At 34.3% G+C, this 11,649-nt stretch overlaps 1 pseudogene; it reads left to right on the forward strand.

Moving 5' to 3' along the window:
• LOC133660405 (sodium/potassium-transporting ATPase subunit alpha-3-like) overlaps positions 1–3,563 on the forward strand; it is a 269,256-nt pseudogene extending 265,693 nt beyond the window's left edge.
• The last annotated feature ends 8,086 nt before the right edge of the window (positions 3,564–11,649 follow it).

The following is an 11,649-nucleotide window of genomic DNA, read 5'->3' on the forward strand; positions in this document are numbered from 1 at the left end:
TTAACAAAAAATCTTAGGATACATTAAACATATGTTTCTTATGGCCAGTTTGTCCTTAAATAAAATAGTGAACATACAAGACAACTTGTCTTTTAGTAGTTAGTAAGCAAACAAAGTCTCCTAATTTAGCTGCTGACATATGCAGTAACATATTGTGTCATTTATCATTATAATATTTTGTCAACATTATTAAGGACAAGTGGTAGAAACATACTTGCCAACCTTCCCGAATTTTCCGGGAGACTCACGAATTTCAGTGCCTCTCCCGGGACAACCATTCTCCCGATTTCCAGCCGGACTTAAGGCACGCCCCCTCCGGACCTGAGTGAGGACAGCCTGTCGTCACGTCCGCTTGGCCAACCAAAAAGTAACCACAGAACACTATACCGTATAGTGTTCTGTGGTTACTTTTTGGTTGGCCAACGGTTTACGTCATATTGCGCACCCTGACGGCAAGTGTGGGAGTCTTTTTATTTGTAATTTTATTTTTTTTCCAAAACCTTTATTTATAACATTCAACATTTTTATACAATCAAAAAAATAATAATAATCAAAAGAAGTACTGAAACAGTACAAAAACAGTACAAAACAGCACCAGGGGGAGTTTTATATATATATATATATATATATATATATATATATATATATATATATATATATATATATATATATATATATATATATATATATATATATATATATATATATATATACACACTACCGTTCAAAAATTTGGGGTCACCCAAACAATTTTGTGGAATAGCCTTCATTTCTAAGAACAAGAATAGACTGTCGAGTTTCAGATGAAAGTTCTCTTTTTCTGGCCATTTTGAGCGTTTAATTGACCCCACAAATGTGATGCTCCAGAAACTCAATCTGCTCAAAGGAAGGTCAGTTTTGTAGCTTCTGTAACGAGCTAAACTGTTTTCAGATGTGTGAACATGATTGCACAAGGGTTTTCTAATCATCAATTAGCCTTCTGAGCCAATGAGCAAACACATTGTACCATTAGAACACTGGAGTGATAGTTGCTGGAAATGGGCCTCTATACACCTATGTAGATATTGCACCAAAAACCAGACATTTGCAGCTAGAATAGTAATTTAGCACATTAGCAATGTATAGAGTGTATTTCTTTAAAGTTAAGACTAGTTTAAAGTTATCTTCATTGAAAAGTACAGTGCTTTTCCTTCAAAAATAAGGACATTTCAATGTGACCCCAAACTTTTGAACGGTAGTGTGTGTATATATATATATATATATATATATATATATATATATATATATATATATATATATATATATATGTGTAACAAAATGTAAAGCCATAGGCTCACACAAGTTCCGTAAATAATCCAAATTTGGAGCACAGCATCATTGTTTTCACAGCTTTTTGGTTGTTAGAGGTAGAGAGTGTTTTAATGTAGAGTTCTAAATCTTTTTTAAAGGCACAAAAAACAGGTCGGGTGTTGAAAAGTTTACATTTATGAATATAAAACTTAGCCAATAGTATAATGAGGTTGCTAAGGTAAAATTCATTTTCAAATTGTTTTCATATAGTCTCAATCCAAATATCACATCTTTAAAACAAAGCACAAATTTGTCATGGGCAAGTGTGGGTGTCGGTTCTGACGTATGAAATAAAGAGACGTAACTTCATCACCTCGCCTGGTTGACTCCAACCCAGAATATTACACTGCCCATACCTATGCTCCTTCAAAGGCTGTGCTACTGGCTGCAAAGCATTGCACTTTCATTTCATTTTTTCATTTATTTATTTATTTCAGGCAATAACATAAAAAAGTACAAAGTTGACAACACATAATAATATAAATTAATATAGTGCAAAAGGTAATGTATAGCAGTGGTCCTCAACCACCGGACCGATTGGTACCGGGTTGCGCAAGAAATTAAAAAAAAAAAAAGTTTTTTTTTTGTTTGTTTTTTTAAATTAAATCAACATAAAAAACACAATATATACATTATATATCAATCAATATAGATCAATACAGTCTTCAGGGATACAGTCCGTAAGCACACATGATTGTATTTCTTTATGAAAAAAAAAAAAAGGGAGTGAGAAGAAGAATTTATTTAATCCCACCCCCAGTTCTCCATTCAGTGATTATTCACATGAGTTTCACTCTTACTTTGTTCAAGGATTATAATACAGATGTTGTATCATAGTGGCATTACCACAGGTAACAATAATTATTACACTGTAACAATAATTTGTATCAACAATGTAGAAATAATGAATATACCAACAATGGTAATAGACAACATAGCAATAATGGTAAGGAAACATTGAGCACAAGTTAACACTTTCAAATACAACAATGACTAGAGAGGAGTGTTATGTGTGTATATGTGTAAATAAATGAACACTAAAATTCAAGTATTTATTGTATTTATATGTATATATATAAAAATACAAGTACCGTATTTTTCGGAGTATAAGTCGCTCCGGAGCATAAGTCGCACTGGCCAAAAATGCATAATAAAGAAGGAAAAAAACATATAAGTCGCACTGGAGTATAAGTCGGATTTTTGGGGGAAATTTATTTGATAAAAGCCAACACCAAGAATAGACATTTGAAAGGCAATTTAAAATAAATAAAGAATAGTGAACAGGCTGAATAAGTGTACGTTATATGACGCATAAATAACCAACTGAGAACGTGCCTGGTATGTTAACGTAACATATTATGGTAAGAGTCATTCAAATAACTATAACATATAGAACATGCTATACGTTTACCAAACAATCTGTCACTCCTAATCGCTAAATCCCATGAAATCTTATACGTCTAGTCTCTTACGTGAATGAGCTAAATAATATTATTTGATATTTTACGGTAATGTGTTAATAATTTCACACATAAGTCGCTCCTGAGTATAAGTCGCACTCCCGGCCATACTATGGAAAAAAACTGCGACTTATAGTCCGAAAAATACGGTATATATATATATATATATATATATATATATATATATATATATATATATATATATATATATATATATATATATATATATATATATATATATACGTATATAGCTAGAATTCACTGAAAGTCAAGTATTTGTTTTATTTTCTAAGAAATACTTGTATTTCAGTGAATTCTAGCTATAAATCTACTCCTCCCCTCTTAACCCCCCGAATTTGGAGGTCTCAAGGTTGGCAAGTATGGGTAGAAAATTAATTATGCATCTACTTGTTCATTTATTGTTAATATCTGCTTACTTTCTCTTTTAACATGTTCTATCTACACTTCTGTGTGTGCTTCCCCCCCCCCCCCCCCCCCATGCAGGCTGGGTGGAAAGGGAGACCTACTATTGATCGACTTGTTGCTCCCAACCCCTCCCCCCACCACCCCACCCTCCCACCTTTACATCTCTGATCCACTTATAACTTCAGACGCCCCGCCCCTATCTTTCCCCCGTTAAACACACACACACACACACACACACACACACACACACACACGCACACAAGACAAACACGCTTTGAAGCAATTTTCATGAGAACAGCCCCAAAGATTCCAAACAGCAAAAGCACCTTTACAAGTTTCTACATCCAAACCCCGCCCCCCTGCCCCGCCCCTCCCTCGCCGTCACCTCCTATGCTAGTCTTTGCATGTGTTCTTTCACTGCTGTGTACATAAACCAATATAATATCTACCAAACGGCAGCTGCATATTGTCTACGTAGAGTCCAACGAGCATGACCGCACGGCGTCTCAAGCTCGGCGAAAAAGGGCCATCCAGCTCGCTTTTCTCCCATCACTCCCGCCCGTCCTCACCTTCGCTCGTCCTCTGGCCGCGTGCGGAAAATAGCGTTCACACTGACTGACTCTCACCTGCGTCCCCTGTCTCGTTGGAGGGACCGGCAGGGCGGCCATCTTGACTACTTTCCCCCCCCCCCTGTTCTCCACAGCCACAGTGTTGTTGTTGTTTTTTTTAAAAACACGTGTCAGCTAGGGGAAGTTGTCTTTTTTTTCATTAGGATGGGAGGGTGTGGGAACATATTGTATGTGAGGCCTGTCCTTCCCTCCTTCTTCTTCCCTGTTTGTCTCTCGTTTGTGTGCACTGTGTGAAACCCTTGTTGACTATTACAGTACCACCATTCCCCTCCATGACACCCACCCAAACCTTCAAAAAATGCAACTCCAATCTTTCTGTGTGCTCTAGGAAATCTATATAATTCTATACTGAATTTAAAAGAAACTAAATACAATAAAAATAAAAAAAAAAACAAGAAAAGAAAATTATTGTTATTATGATGATGTGTGACAAGAAAACGCGGGAGCTCTCGTTTTTTTTTTTTAATGTTTGGTTTCAGTTATTTTGGCCCGTTTGTTTTTTCCGACAACGAAAAAAAAAAAGGTTCACAGTAGGTGTGCTGTCATGTGTGGGGATGATGAGGGTGAGCAAGTGTGTGTGTGTGTGCGCGCGTGTGTGTGTGTGTGTGTGTCTCAGGCTGGCTGCTTTAATTCAAGTGAAATAAATCTACACGACTCGTAAGAAGAACATGTGTGTCAAATAAATGAAACCAACACCAATAATAAAAACATCTAGAAACATTTAATACAACCTGATTCTGCCTGTGTGTCTTTCTGTGTGCCATGTATGCTAATCATGCCTTTTGCCATCATTGGAAACCAATTTTTTTTTTTTTATGAAATTAAATAAAAATAGTCTATCTATAATATATATATGTATATATATACAATTGATTAATAAACAAAATATATATTTCCTTGTATGTAAAAATAAAAATATTAATTACTTCTTTTTTTGTTTATATACAAACAAAATGATCATGTATTATTTAAAGTGTTCAATTATTAGTCAGCACTATTGTATGCCATGTGTTTCACCTAATTGAGTTGTTTGATTATGTTAAAATAAATGCGACTTTTATTACTATCAATTAAACAAAACCATGTTGTTGTTGTTAAATATACATGTTATATTTATTTGATAATGCATAATATCTATTGTATTTCCATGTGGGTACACACAAAATAAGGCTTTTTCTTCATGTAAATGCTACAATTATTATTACTGACTAACCAAATTCTCAATTTAAAAAAAAATAGTATTTCAAAAACACATTCATAGAAAATACATTTTAGTTCAACTACTTTCAAACAAGTTACCTTTGCTTGATATATATAAAAAACTGTTTCTGTAAAAATTAACAAAAAAAAGCTAATTAATGTTCCATTCTTTGGTTTATTTTAGGTTATTGCATAGTTAAATAGTATAAAAATTAGAGATGTCCGATAATATCGGCAGTACGATATTATCGGTCGATAAAGGCTTTAAAATGTAATATCGGAAATTATTGGTATTGTTTTTTTGTATATCGGTATGTTTTTTTTAAATTTTTTAATCAACATAAAAAACACAAGATACACTTACAATTAGTGCACCAACCCAAAAAATCTCCCTCCCCCATTTACACTCATTCACACAAAAGGGTTGTTTCTTTCCGTTATTAATATTCTGGTTCCTACATTATATATCAATATATATCAATACAGTCTGCAAGGGATACAGTCCGTAAGCACACATGATTGTGCGTGCTGCTGGTCCACTAATAGTACTAACCTTTAACAGTTAATTTTACTCATTTTCATTAATTACTAGTTTCTATGTAACTGTTTTTATATTGTTTTACTTTCTTTTTTTATTCAAGAAAATGTTTTAAATGTAATTATCTTATTTTATTTTATTATTTTTTTTAAAAAGAACCTTATTTCCACCATACCTGGTTGTCCAAATTAGGCATAATAATGTGTTAATTCCACACTGTATATATCGGTATCGGTTGATATGGATATCGGTAATTAAGAGTTGGACAATATCGGATATCGGCAAAAAAGCCATTATCAGACATCCCTAGTACTAACCTTTAACAGTTAATTGTACTCATTTTCATTAATTACTAGTTTCTATGTAACTGTTTTTATATTGTTTTACTTTTTTTTATTCAAGAAAATGTTTAGAAATTATTTATCTTATTTTATTTTATTATTTAAAAAAAAACCTTATCTCCACCATACCTGGTTGTCCAAATTAGGCATAATAATGTGTTAATTCCACGACTGTGTATATCGGTATCGGTTGATGTCGGTATCGGTAATTAAGAGTTGGACAATATTGGAATATCGGGTATCGGCAAAAAAGCCATTATCGGACATCCCTAATAAAAATATTAATCTCACTTCAAAATGTGGATTTAAAAAAAATAAAAATTTAAATGTCCGGCTGGAGTTGCAATGGGGCCATGCGTCATGTGACGTCTTCCAGCCAATCAGCAGAGAGAGGCAACGGTCCTGATAAAATAAGATAATATATTATACCGGTATATGTTTATCACGAATATGCAACATTTTAACGATACACATTTTTTTTATGAAATACATTTTAGTTTTTTATGAGTACCATTTAATGTTTACTGTACTAAATAGTGACAAATAAATGATATTAAGCTTCATATTTTCAGTTCGTCGGTGACAACGTACAATACAAAACAGCGTCATGAACAGACGTTCTTTAATAAGTAAATGTGATCATGTATGGATTGACTGCCCTCTAGTGTGCAGTCTGCGTACTACAACTGCATGCTGTCAAAAGTGGTAGTAAGAAGGCCAAATGAGGAAACTTTACCGGGGGTCACGCAGTTCTCGCGCATGCGCGCTATGTCACGCTGCCAATTACCTCTGCGGCCAGTGACGACACCCCAACCCCCACACCTGCAACCACACGCCATTTAATAGAATATCGATCGCTCGCCTCTGCCGCAATGTGTGTGTGTGTGTGTGTTCAAGGTCATTGCCATGGTAACCTGAGCAAGGGGGTGTGTCGTCACCGTGCACAGGTCACGTGGGGTCTTGAGGATAAGAGCCATTTGGAGAAAACCTTTTCAAAGGACAAACATTCACTTCCGGCACACATTCACTTCCGGAACGTTCCGCGTCGCTATTTTGTACTGCGAGTTATACACGAGGGTGTGAAGCTAACCAATAGGCCAGGGGTCACCAACCTTTTTGAAACCAAGAGCTACTTCTTGGGTACTGATTAATGCGAAGGGCTACCAGTTAGATACACATTTAAATAAATTGCCAGAAATAGCCAATTTGCTCAATTTACCTTTAACTCTGTTATTATTAATAATTAATGATATTTATCTTTGTGGAAACACTGATCATCTTAATGATTTCTCACAATAAATATATATAGAAACAGATAAATATCAATATGCAACACTTTATTTTTATATTTTCACTAAGTGCACATTTTTCAAATTGAACATTTTCTAATGATCACTTCTAAGACAGTCTTGTGAAATCACAATATCCCATTTTAACTTGCTAGCCACTAACATTTTTTAACAAATCATGAATTACTTTGCACCATGTTTGTACAAATAATAACTCATGTAAATAAAATACAAAAGTCAACTCTCAAATTTTTAAATCATGTCACACTTTGAACTGGACACCAAATCTGTTATCTGTTTCTTTGTCAGTTAGTGGGAAGCCTGGCATTGCATGCTGTTAACTAGTGTGTTGTACTCTGGTGTGTAACTTGACACTGCAACTCTGAGTGAGTCTTGCAGATGTGCATCAGTGAGGCGTCTTCTGTGTTTGTTCTTGATGAAGTTCATGTCAGAAAAGGCTGATTCACAAAGATAAGATTTTTCCTCATTGTTTGCGGAACCTTCTTAATCTTTTGGACATATTTTCACAGCAATCTGGCCTTAAGCTTAATTATGATAAATGTAAAATGTTAAGGATCGGAAATCTAAAGGGAACGTCCTTTCGAATGGAATGCAAAGTGCCTGTTTTGTGGACAGATGGACCAGTTAACATACTTGGTGTTGTTGTCCCAGAAAATCTGGAAGATCTAGGCTCAGTAAATTATGATAATCGACTAAGAAAGCTGGACAAAATTATGCAATTATGGAAAGGGAAATCCCTAACCTTGTATGGTAAAATGTCTATTGCCAACTCGTTAATTATTCCTCAATTTATTTATTTGTTTTTGTCATTACCAGCTCCATCACAAAACTTTTTTAAGATTTATGAGCGGAGGGTCTTCGATTTTGTCTGGAACGGCAAACCAGAAAAGATTAAAAGAAAGGTTTTGTACAAAGAGTATGAATATGGGGGCCTGAAACTTCTCAACCTTGAAGCTATGTGTCTGTCTTTAAAAGCATCAATTGTTCCAAAGATGTATTTAAACATTGAGTGGTACACAAATGTCCTGTTGGACAAAAAACATGTACTGTATCAAAAGAAATTGTATCCTTTTTTACAAGTGATCCCCTCCCAGAGAGTCTGCTGGGAAACATGGCGGGGTTCATAAAGGAAACAATCCACTCATAGTGGTGTTTTCAATTTTATGTGCCAGAAAAAAGAGACAATATTTTGCAGCAGTTAATATGGATGAACTCTAATATTGTAATAGATGGAAAGCCTTTCTTTTGGAAAAATATGTTTGAAAGAGGAATCATTTTTGTCAATGATATTATCAATGAGAATGGTAAAATGATGAAGTATGATGAATTTAGAGCTATGTATGGTGATGATTGCTCAAGCTTTTCATTTTATCAACTAACTGGAGTAATTGGGAAAAGATGGAAACAAATAATTAATTATGGAACTACTAAATTATTAGTTTGTAAACCTCTAATAAGAAATTCTAGTTGGCAAACAGGAACTAAAATAAATAGAAAAATATATAATTTTTATTTAATAAAGAAATCTTTGAAGGCTGCCTCATACAACACAAATGGAAAATGGGAGGACTTTTTTGACTGCCCGTTGCCATGGGATGCCATATTCAAACTAATCTATAAAACCACTATCGATGTGCAAAATCGTTATTTTCAAATTAAAATTATTTATAACTTCTTACCCACAGGGAAAATGTTAAAATTATGGAACATGACAGAGTCAGATGATTGCCGATTTTGTTGTCAGGAGCCTGAATCCACCCTGCATTTGTTTTGGTATTGTCATATTGTGTCTTTGTTTTGGGTGGAAGTTGAAAAAATGTGTTTAAGGATTGGTTTGTTTATGAAGCTTAATGTGGTTTCTGTTATTTTAGGAGAGTTCATTGACAATCAGGATTTAGTCAATTTAATTATAGTACTCGGTAAAATGTTTATTTTTAAGGCCAAAAACAGATATTCACTTAGTATTACTTTCTTTAAAACATTTATTCAGTATTTTCTAATTTTAGAAAGTTACATGGTTGAAAACGATAATGATGCCAAAAAACATTAAAAAAAAGATGAGAAGTCCTCAAAGGCTTATTTTGAAAGTATAATTATGTTTATAGATTATATGATATCTGTTGTTGTGTTCCCTAATTTGAGTGACCTGGACATAATCTGGACTGTACATAAATGCTTATTTTGAAAATGTAATTTTGTTTATAAATTATATGCAATCTGTTGTGTTCCCTAATTTTTTTCTGTGTACATGAATGAAGGTGTGTGTTGCTGAGTCCGACTTGGACATTATCTGGACTGGGCCTGGTTTAAAAAACCCTTTAAACAAATCTAATTTCATTGACAACCTGGTCTGTTGAAGATAAGGCCCTTTTTTAAAAAATAAAATAAAATAAGATAAATAAATAAAAAACATTTTCTTGGGATAAAAAAGAAAGTAAAACAATATAAAAATAATTAGATAAAAAATAGTAATTAATGAAAATGTTAGTGGACCAGCAGCCTATACAATCATGTGTGCTTCAGGGACTGTGTCCCTTGCAGATGTGTTGTCTATGTTGTGGGAACCAGAATATTGGTAGCAGAAAGAAATAACCCCTTTTGTGTGAGTGGGTGTGGATGAGTGTGCATGGGGGAGGTTGTTTGGGTTGATGCACTGATTGAAAGTGTATCTTGTGTTTTTTCTATGTAGAAAAAAAAAATAAATTTTTTTTTTTTTTTTTTTTTTAAATTTTTTTTTTAGAACAGGCCCGCGGGCGACTCATCTGGTCCTTACGGGCGACCTGGTGCCCGCGGGCACCGCGTTGGTGACCCCTGCAATAGGCTCATCGTGGAGTGTGTATCAGTCCGCCAGCCAGACATAAAAAAAATAGACCTAAAAAATAGGGATCGTCAATCTTCACTGAGACGTCATTTCCGTCACTTGATTGACGTTCACGGCACCAGAGGGTCTTGTGCGCTCATTGTTAAGAAAAAATGACCGAGAGAAAGGCGAGAAACACTTTTTTTTAAATTTCACTCTTGCTGTCAAAACTCTAGAGACCGACCGCACAGTTCCTGTCTTCACAATAAAAGCCCTGCTTCATCCTGCCGGCGCTAGCAAAATAAGAGTCTCAGACAGCTAGCAAGCTACGGAGTTGGCCGCCAATGTGTTTCTTGTAAAGTGTATAAAAAGGAGTATGGAAGCTGGACAAATAAGATGCCAAAAAGCAACCACTTCCATGTGGTACTGGACAGAAAGGAGGACTTTTCTTTTCTCCTCCGTTCAAAAATGTGGACGTTATCATCTCTACTGTCTGATTCCAATCAATGCAAGTCATCAGAATCAGGTAATACACCAACTTATATTCTTGTCTTCATGAAATAAATGAATATATGTGTGTTAAACATGCTTGTATTATCATTAAACGCCTTTAACTTGTTAACAAAAACTTATCTTTCACAAATAATTCAATATAAATGGTACATATGAATAAAGTGGTCAATTCAAAAGTAGCTAAGCTAATTACAACATTTATAGCAGCTTTGTTTTAACAGGACGGACGGTCATGCAGTCACTAGCGTGTTTAGTCGAAGCTGTGTGAGAAATTTCAAGTCATGCCCTCTTTTTTTTTTTTTTTGCATTTGCGGTGCCCTCTATGGGTGGTTAATGCTAATGTTGTACACAACTGATTTCTCCACAAAACACAGCTGCAGACTAGGGATGTCCAATAATGGCTTTTTGCCGATATTCGATATTGTCCAACTCTTTAATTAATATCAACCGATACCGATATCAACCGATATATGCAGTCGTGGAATTAACACATTATTATGCCTAATTTGGACAACCAGGTATGGTGAAGATTAGAGATGTCCGATAATATCGGCCCGCCGATATATGCGTTAAAATGCAATATCGGTATCGGTTTTTTTATTATCGGTATCATATTTTTTTATTTTTTATTAAATCAACATAAAAAACACAAGATACACTTACAATTAGTGCACCAACCCAAAAAACCTCCCTCCCCCATTTACACTCATTCACACAAAAGGGTTGTTTTTAATTTATTTATCTTATTTTACTAATTTTTTTAAAAAGTACCTTATCTTCACCATACCTGGTTGTCCAAATTAGGCATAACAATGTGTTAATTCCACGACTGTATATATCGGTTGATATCGGTATCGGTAATTAAAGGGTTGGACAATATCGGAATATCAGATATCGGCAAAAAGCCATTATCGGACATCCCTAGTGAAGATAAGGTACTTTTTTAAAAAATTAGTAAAATAAGATAAATAAATTAAAAACATTTTCTTGAATAAAAAAGAAAGTACAACAATATAAAAACAGTTACATAGAAACTAGTAATGAATGAAAATGAGTAAAATGAAGTGTTAAAGGTTAGTACT

The sequence above is a fragment of the Entelurus aequoreus genome, linkage group LG11 (genome assembly GCF_033978785.1).
Source record: "Entelurus aequoreus isolate RoL-2023_Sb linkage group LG11, RoL_Eaeq_v1.1, whole genome shotgun sequence".
NCBI lineage: Eukaryota > Metazoa > Chordata > Actinopteri > Syngnathiformes > Syngnathidae > Entelurus > Entelurus aequoreus.